At 44.4% G+C, this 7,493-nt stretch overlaps 1 long non-coding RNA gene across 1 annotated transcript; it reads right to left on the bottom strand.

Moving 5' to 3' along the window:
• On the bottom strand, positions 1 to 2,498 carry LOC137840282 (uncharacterized). Its single transcript, XR_011086815.1, has 4 exons — positions 2,377 to 2,498; positions 1,318 to 1,480; positions 1,176 to 1,247; positions 1 to 199 (listed from the first exon to the last, which is right to left on the bottom strand). It is a non-coding gene; the product is annotated as an uncharacterized lncRNA (long non-coding RNA).
• Positions 2,499 to 7,493: the final 4,995 nt, after the last annotated feature.

Genomic DNA, 7,493 nt, shown 5'->3' with positions numbered 1-7,493 from the left:
TTATTTTCAGCTGTTTTAATGATTGAATCAAAATATTTCAATCGGCTCACGGCACTTAACATGCGAATAGTCGGAGTTCAAGGCAATCCCATGCTGTTTATGCCGCACCAGCTAACTTTCAGCAAGCGTCGTCTGGCTAGCTCGTGTGATCAAACACGTCACGAAGTTGGTCTGAAGTTGGTAATGATTACCTCCATGGCTGCAAACAAGATACACATAGACAAGTATAGCAGTAAGTAGTAAAGTAAAAGGAAAAAGTTGTGGTAATTGTAAAAATTGACCCAAAAATTATCGTTAGAATATTTAAAACGTTTTTTAAAAAATAGACACACACGCACGCACGCGCGCACGCGCACACGCGCGCACGCGCACACGCGCACACGCGCACACACGCACACACGCACACACGCACACACACACACACACACACACACGCGCACACACACACACACACACACACACACACACACACACACACACACACACACACACACACACACACACACACACACACACACACACACACACACACACACACACACACACACACACACACACACGGTGGAAGAAAAAAAAAAACAATGTAGGACTCACTGGTAATAAACAAGTAGAGGTAAATTGTCAAAGAAACCTTATCACTGATTTATTTGTGTTGGGTGACGAAGGGCAATAAAGTCTATTTGTATGACATGAATGTGGATAATGGTTTCAATTTGGGGATTTAAATGTGCAAGCAGCTTTGTTCGTCCAGGCATGCCAATGTTTTTTTTCCGAATGTTTCAGAAACCACACTTTTGACTATTACACAAACATTTGAGGTCGGCATTATTAATGGTCGCCAAATTACATTTGAGCAGAATTAGTATGCATTTATTCTTTCATTCATTATCCGAATCGGTTATCCTCATGTGGGTCAGATGCATGCTGGAGTCTATTCCAGTTTGCAGGCGACGGGCACGGTACACCTTGAACTGGTCACCAGCCAATTGCAGGGCACATATTAATGTTTTAATCGATTTAGCTTTGCTGAAAGGTCATACAACCAATTCAGGAATACTAAGTTTAATTTAAATGTATGTTTGCTTGGAATTGCTCCATTGAAAGATTTTATGAGCAAGGAATGAATTAACTTTTGGGGTAAATTTCTGCGGCGGCGCTGCTTAGTTCAAACTTACTCTGCAGAGGGATCCTAGGGAGACGAAAATGAATACTTTCTGGCTCGTTCTCTGGCTCGTTCTCTGGCCCGACTGCGCATCAGGAGGAAATAAATTATTTTTTGGTAAATTTCTGCGGCAGCGCTGCTTGGTTCAAACTTACTCTGCGAAGGGATCCTAGTGGGGCGAAAATCAAAACGACTGTTTACAGCTCCGGTCATTTCCGCCGGTGTGTCGGAGAGCTCCATGACCCGAGCGCCACTGGAACGGTTGGGCTGCAATTGCGCTGAATCCAGGCTATCACCTTTAACGCAACCTGGAGTTTTCTGAAGAGGAATCCAAGAAGAGCTTACCATACAATCCTACAAGAACAAAGTTTTCACATGCTTGATAGGTGTGAAATGCGGTTGAAGAAATGCTGGTTGTTCAAATAAACTTCACAATCAGGTCAACGTCGTGTTATTGTACAATGTTTGTATTGTATATCGTTCAACTGTTCAAAAAAACTCGAAGAACGAAGAATTTCACAGATTTGTGGGCGGGGATATGTAAATACGCACGTGAACGTTTGAACCACATCGTGGTGTTATTATGCAATGTTTGCATTGTTAAAGTTTGCAAAGTTTGCCATATACAAAGTTTGTGGGATTTGTGGACAGGCATATACAAGTACGCACATTATCGTTTGCACAATGTTGTGTTATTGTGCAATTTTTGTGTTGCGTGTCAGATTGTATATAAAGTTTGTCGTATGTAAAGTTTGACTGAATACCTCGTTGACTGGTTTGACATTTCCTTTAGCACAGCTCTATCTAGTGGATGAACAACGCAACCCTAGTTGAATGCAATAGCTTCTACTATGTGCCTTTTAATCTAGTGCGCCCTATATTTCAAAATATTTCTAGAATAAAACATTCAATGAAGGTTTGTCTCACAATCAAGTGCGCTTTATAGTGCAGAAAATACTGTAACCAAAAAACATTGCCCAACAGAAAGAAAACATGAAGCAGCACATTAAAAATATTGTTCAGGCCATGGATCAGCTCTTGATGGAGCTGCAAAAGGAAATCTCTGAGCGGAAAGCAGCCCTTCAGAAAGAGATCGGTCATCCTAAATTTCAGCTCGAGCGAGCGGCGCAGCAGAAAGCCCGGCAGATTTGTCAACTACAGATTAGCTTTTTGCTGCTTTACAGCAAGAATTGGACACCCTTTGAGATACTTACTTAGTGTGATCAGAAAGTGAAAGAGCAGCAAGTAGTCCGAGGTGCTGAAGAATGAGATTGCGGGTTTGAAGAACCAAATACAAAAGGTCAGAGTCTCTTTAAACTAAAGAAACAAAGAAATGGACATTTCAAAGCAAAGTATGAAAGCCTAATGGAGTCCTATTCAGAGGTGACCATGCTGAAGGAACGCATACAGAATCAAGAGTTTGTGAATCCGAAAGAAGAAGGTTCTTCACAAACAGATATGCTACAAAATGAGACCAGTCAGCTCAAAGAGCAGTTGGCATTGGTGAACAATATGCTCACCGAAACCGAGCAGAGGGTTGATTGACATATGGACAAGCTGCGCATGCACTGTGAGCATCTGAGGAAATGCATTCCGTTGTGACCAATGGCCATGTGTATTTTATATACGGACATTTTATAAAATGACCACAATAAATGGAGTCATGAACACAAAGTGCCTCTCACAACCTTTGAGCAGGTGCTCATACCTGTAAAGAGAGGACGCAAAGTTTCTCTTCAAGTTCATTCACTTTTTGCTCCATTAGCGAAAAGGTCATTTTGCCCACTTTTTCATTTCGAAGCTCATCAAGCTCCTGTCACGGTCGGGTGGAGCATGGAGCAGGACGACCAAGTGCAGCTTGGACCAGGGTTTATTGAAGCAACTCAAAAGGCAAACTAACATGACTTAACAAACAATAACTTGACTGACTGACCGGGACTTGAAACAAGAAGACAGCAGGACATGACGGCATCAAGACAGTACGACAACCCCGAACGACAGCAACCAAAACCAAAACCACAGCAACCAATGATCCGACAGGGAGAGAGGGGCAGACAGGACTTTTATACACGACAGGTAACGAGAGGCAGGTGGGAACAATCACACTGATCATGGGCACACAGGAGGGGAGGGGCGAGCACACAGACAGAAACCAAGACAGACACATAGTGGAGCAGTTGGGGGCGAGACGTGACAGTTCCAGTCGTAACCTGCAAGAAAGAAATGTGGGAATGGTGAATGATAGCCCATTTAGGGGGGATGTGGAGAGGAGAGTTTGATTCCATGCTGGTTCGGTGAGAGCTGGTTCCGTGGGGTTGGGTGCTGATTATGGGCGATTCGATGTGTGCGGGGGCTGTTGTTTTCCATCCCATCTTTTGGCCTTGGCGATCACCTTGGCAGTTTTCCTCCTGGCGTTCTCCCTCTGGCACCTCTGCTGGTTTTATCTCCAGATGACCTTCCTGTAAACATTCTCCTCCATTCTTGCACATACACTGTTGCACCTCATCCATTCATCATTCTTTCAATTTTGCCATTTTGTACTGAATTATGTGAGCTTTTGGCTGTGACATCATCAATTTATTTATGTTCCCTGACTATGCAAAGTTTGTACTCACCACTTACCATGTTTTTGTTTGTTTGTGTTTTTGATACTCCATGTGCTTGCTTACGTCATCATATTCTTAGTTTAATCATGCTTTCAACCATATCTTTTCTTTGTTAGGGAAAATATTTCCCTCTGTCCAGAATGTTCAGTAGTAATCGAAAACTGGCGTATAGCATTAATCAAAACATAAGATACAATCAAGTACTGAACATTTTTAGACGACTTTGGCAGTGTCCGTGATTTAGAAAATCATCAGGCATGCATTAAACAGTTCCTTTAGGGTCATTAAGCTATTCAGGCAATGTATCAAAAAACATTTGTTTTTTCAAAGTGCTCAGAAATATATATCAGTTCATAAAGTTATAAAAACCTTTTTCATTACCACTTAAAAATGTCTAGTTATGTCTTCTTTATTGATTTGGTGTGTAGGTATAATTATATGCTTAAAATGTTTCTTCTATTGATTTAATATGTGAATATACTTGTCTGCTTATGTACTTTATTCAATGAGGTTTGAGCATATCTGTTTTTGTAGCGAGGCAGGACTTTTTGTATTTCGACCCCATTCCTTCAAGATATAAAAAAAACAGGTTGTTTTTGGATTGATAGTTAACTAGAGAATAAAAACTGGAGAACCTGTAACACATACAGGAGATGTGTGAATTGGGAAATTGAGAAGCGTTTTGGAAAAAAAGTCAAATTAAATGATGATAGAATCATATGTTGTAAAGAACACGTTCTCCCAAAAGATTTGTCAAGGTGTGAGGCATGGGCGTTGCCAAGCCTCAGAAGGAGGGAGGGAGTAGGACAGATAAGTCAAAGTCAAAGTCAGCTTTAACTTAGATAGTGAAAGATAGTAAAAATACAACACTTTACGACATATGGATTCTCTAATACATGTGGTGTCATACCATTAAGTTAAAATTTTCTCAAGCTTTTCAAACTTTTGCTGTAAACAATTGGAAGATGATTGAAAATGACTAAAGAAGCTATGAGGAAGTGGTGTATGTGTTTGGAAGGGCACACGCTTATGCGCTTCCCTGGCTAATCAACATTTGTTTGCCTGATCAAAGGAACCATTTGCTACAGGACTGAACATCCATTCCCCCAGCCCAGATCCGACCAAGACCAGAGAATATCCTTTAAAACAGGAGGCAATAAATGGGATAGCACCTGTCATAAATGGTCTTTGGTTAGGAGGAATCATTAGGAAGTGCTCAAACTCTTCTCAAAAACACTCCTATTTGCCCAGTTTAAAAGGGCAATAAAATTGACTACAAGAGTTGCAAAGAACAGACAAAGATGAGTCCTTGGCATGATCAGAGCACTTAAACTGAAAGATGTGTCAAATGCAAATTTACTGCCGCCTGATCTTTCATCTTCACAGGTCGACAACCCCATCAAGCCAGGAGACTGGGTCTACATCAACGTCATCTAAAGAAACCCCCCGTCCTGTGGAGAGCCCAAGGCTTGCTAACCAGCTAAACAGGTTCTACTGCAGGTTTGATCGGTCCTCCCACACAACGGAACCTCCTGCAGCACAATCTACATACTCACCTCCCCCCACAACTGCTCTGTCCACACCTCCATCACCGTGGTCACCGACTCTCTCTCTTGCAGAGGCCGCGCCCGCACTCCAGATCCGCGAGGAGGAAATGCGCCAGATGCTCCGGAGACAAAAGATCAGGAAGGCACTGGGCCCAGACGGCGTGTCACCTTTCTGCTTGAAAGTCTGCGCTGAGCAGCTGGCGCCCACCTTTGCACGGATCTTCAATCGTTCCCTGGAGCTGTGTGAGGTGCCCTCGTGCTTCAAGAGCTCCACCATCGTTCCAGTGGCCAAGAAGCCCGCCATCACAGGTTTGAATGACTATAGACCTGTTGCACTGACATCTGTGGTCATGAAATCTTTCGAGAGGTTAGTGCTGAATCATCTGAAGGATGTCACGGGCCCCCTGCTTGACCCCCTCCAGTTTTCCTACCGGGCAAACAGGTCGGTGGATGATGCGGTCAACATGGGACTGCACTACATCCTGCAACACCTGGACACCCAGGAACGTACGCCAGGATCCTGTTTGTGGACTTCAGCTCGGCGTTCAACACCATTGCTCCTGACATCCTCCAACAGAAGCTCATCCAGCTCGCGGTGCCTGCCTCCACCTGTCAGTGGATCACCAGCTTCCTGACCAACCGGAGACAGCGTGTGAGGCTGGGGAGCATCACATCTGACACCCGGACCACCAATACTGGAGCCCCTCAGGGGTGCGTCCTCTCCCCACTGCTCTTCTCTCTCTGCACCAATGATTTTTCCGCAGGTGATTCTCCTGTGAAGCTCCTGAAGTATGCAGACGACACCACTCTCATCGGACTGATCCAGAACGGTGATGAGACTGCGTACAGACAGGAGGTGGAGCGGCTGGTCCACTGGTGCAGCCAAAACTACCTGGAGCTGAACCCGCTCAAGACCGTGGAGATGACAGTGGACTTCAGGCGAGGCCCTTCACCACTTTCACCCCTCACTATCCGCAGTAATAGTATTCTCTCATCAGACACCTTCAAGTTCCTGGGAACCACAATCTCTCGGGACCTGAAATGGACCGGCCACATAGACTCTGTCCGGAAGAAGGCCCAGCAGAGGCTGTACTTCCTGAGACAGCTCAAGAAGTTCAACCTGCCGCGGGAGCTGCTGAAGACCTTCTACACTGCCATCATCCAGTCTGTCCTCTGCACCTCCATCACTGTCTGGTTTGGATCGGCCTCCAAACAAGACAAGCACAGACTGCAGCGGACAATAAGGACTGCAGAAAAGATAATTGGAATCAACCTCCCATCTATCCAAGACTTGTATCTGTCCAGGACCAGGAAACGTGCAAGTAACATCTCTACAGACCCTTCTCACCCAGGTTGCAGTCTGTTTGAACTACTCCCCTCCGGACGGCGTTATAGAGCTCTGTGTACTAAAACCAGCAGACACAGAGACAGCTTCTTCCCCCGGGCTGTTGCTCTGATGAACTTACACCACTTAGAGTCTCAGAGTCATTACTGTGCAATAACATCCTGCTCTCCACACCTTTTTTGAATTGTCTACACTGTTTGTACTATGCGTCCTCTCTGCATCCATTGTAGCCTGGTCATCCTAGAAGAGGGACCCTCCCATCTGTGGTCTCTTCTCAAGGTTTGTCATTTCCCCTAGCTGGAGTTTTGAGTTTTTCCTTGCCATCTTGGGAGTTCAAGATCAGGGGATGTTTGAGAATATCTTCCATTTTTCACATGTCCTGAGTGTTGTTGTTAGTCACCTAAATGTTGAACAGTGGCTGTGATTTACAGAAGTCAAATTCCTTGTTTGGCATGCTCAAACAAGGCAAATAAAAAACTCTTGAATCTTAAAAGAACTGGGCCAGCCCACGGTGGGAGGGACCATTCCAAGTCTTGCTGACTACCCCCACCGCAGTGAAAATCGCTGAACGGCCCAGCTGGATTCACCTCAGCCACTGCAAGCTACAGGGAGTGCTGCGAAACGTGGATTGCGTAGATGCTGTTTAGCTCAGCATTATTTTACAGAAACTTGATGATTTGACCATCGAAAATGCCTTGCAATTGATGGGTACAATAATGTACTGTTTCTGTGTTTTTCTTTTTCTTTTTTTTATTGATAGCATTCTGGTCGCCTAAGGCAGAGGGCCCATGTGAGACTTTTCCTGCATTATATCTTGCCACAGGTTTTTCACT

Source organism: Syngnathus scovelli, chromosome 5 (genome assembly GCF_024217435.2).
Source record: "Syngnathus scovelli strain Florida chromosome 5, RoL_Ssco_1.2, whole genome shotgun sequence".
NCBI classification, from domain to species: Eukaryota; Metazoa; Chordata; class Actinopteri; order Syngnathiformes; family Syngnathidae; genus Syngnathus; species Syngnathus scovelli.
Note: the sequence above shows the minus strand (reverse complement) of the source record. Positions and strands in the feature narration are given on the sequence as shown.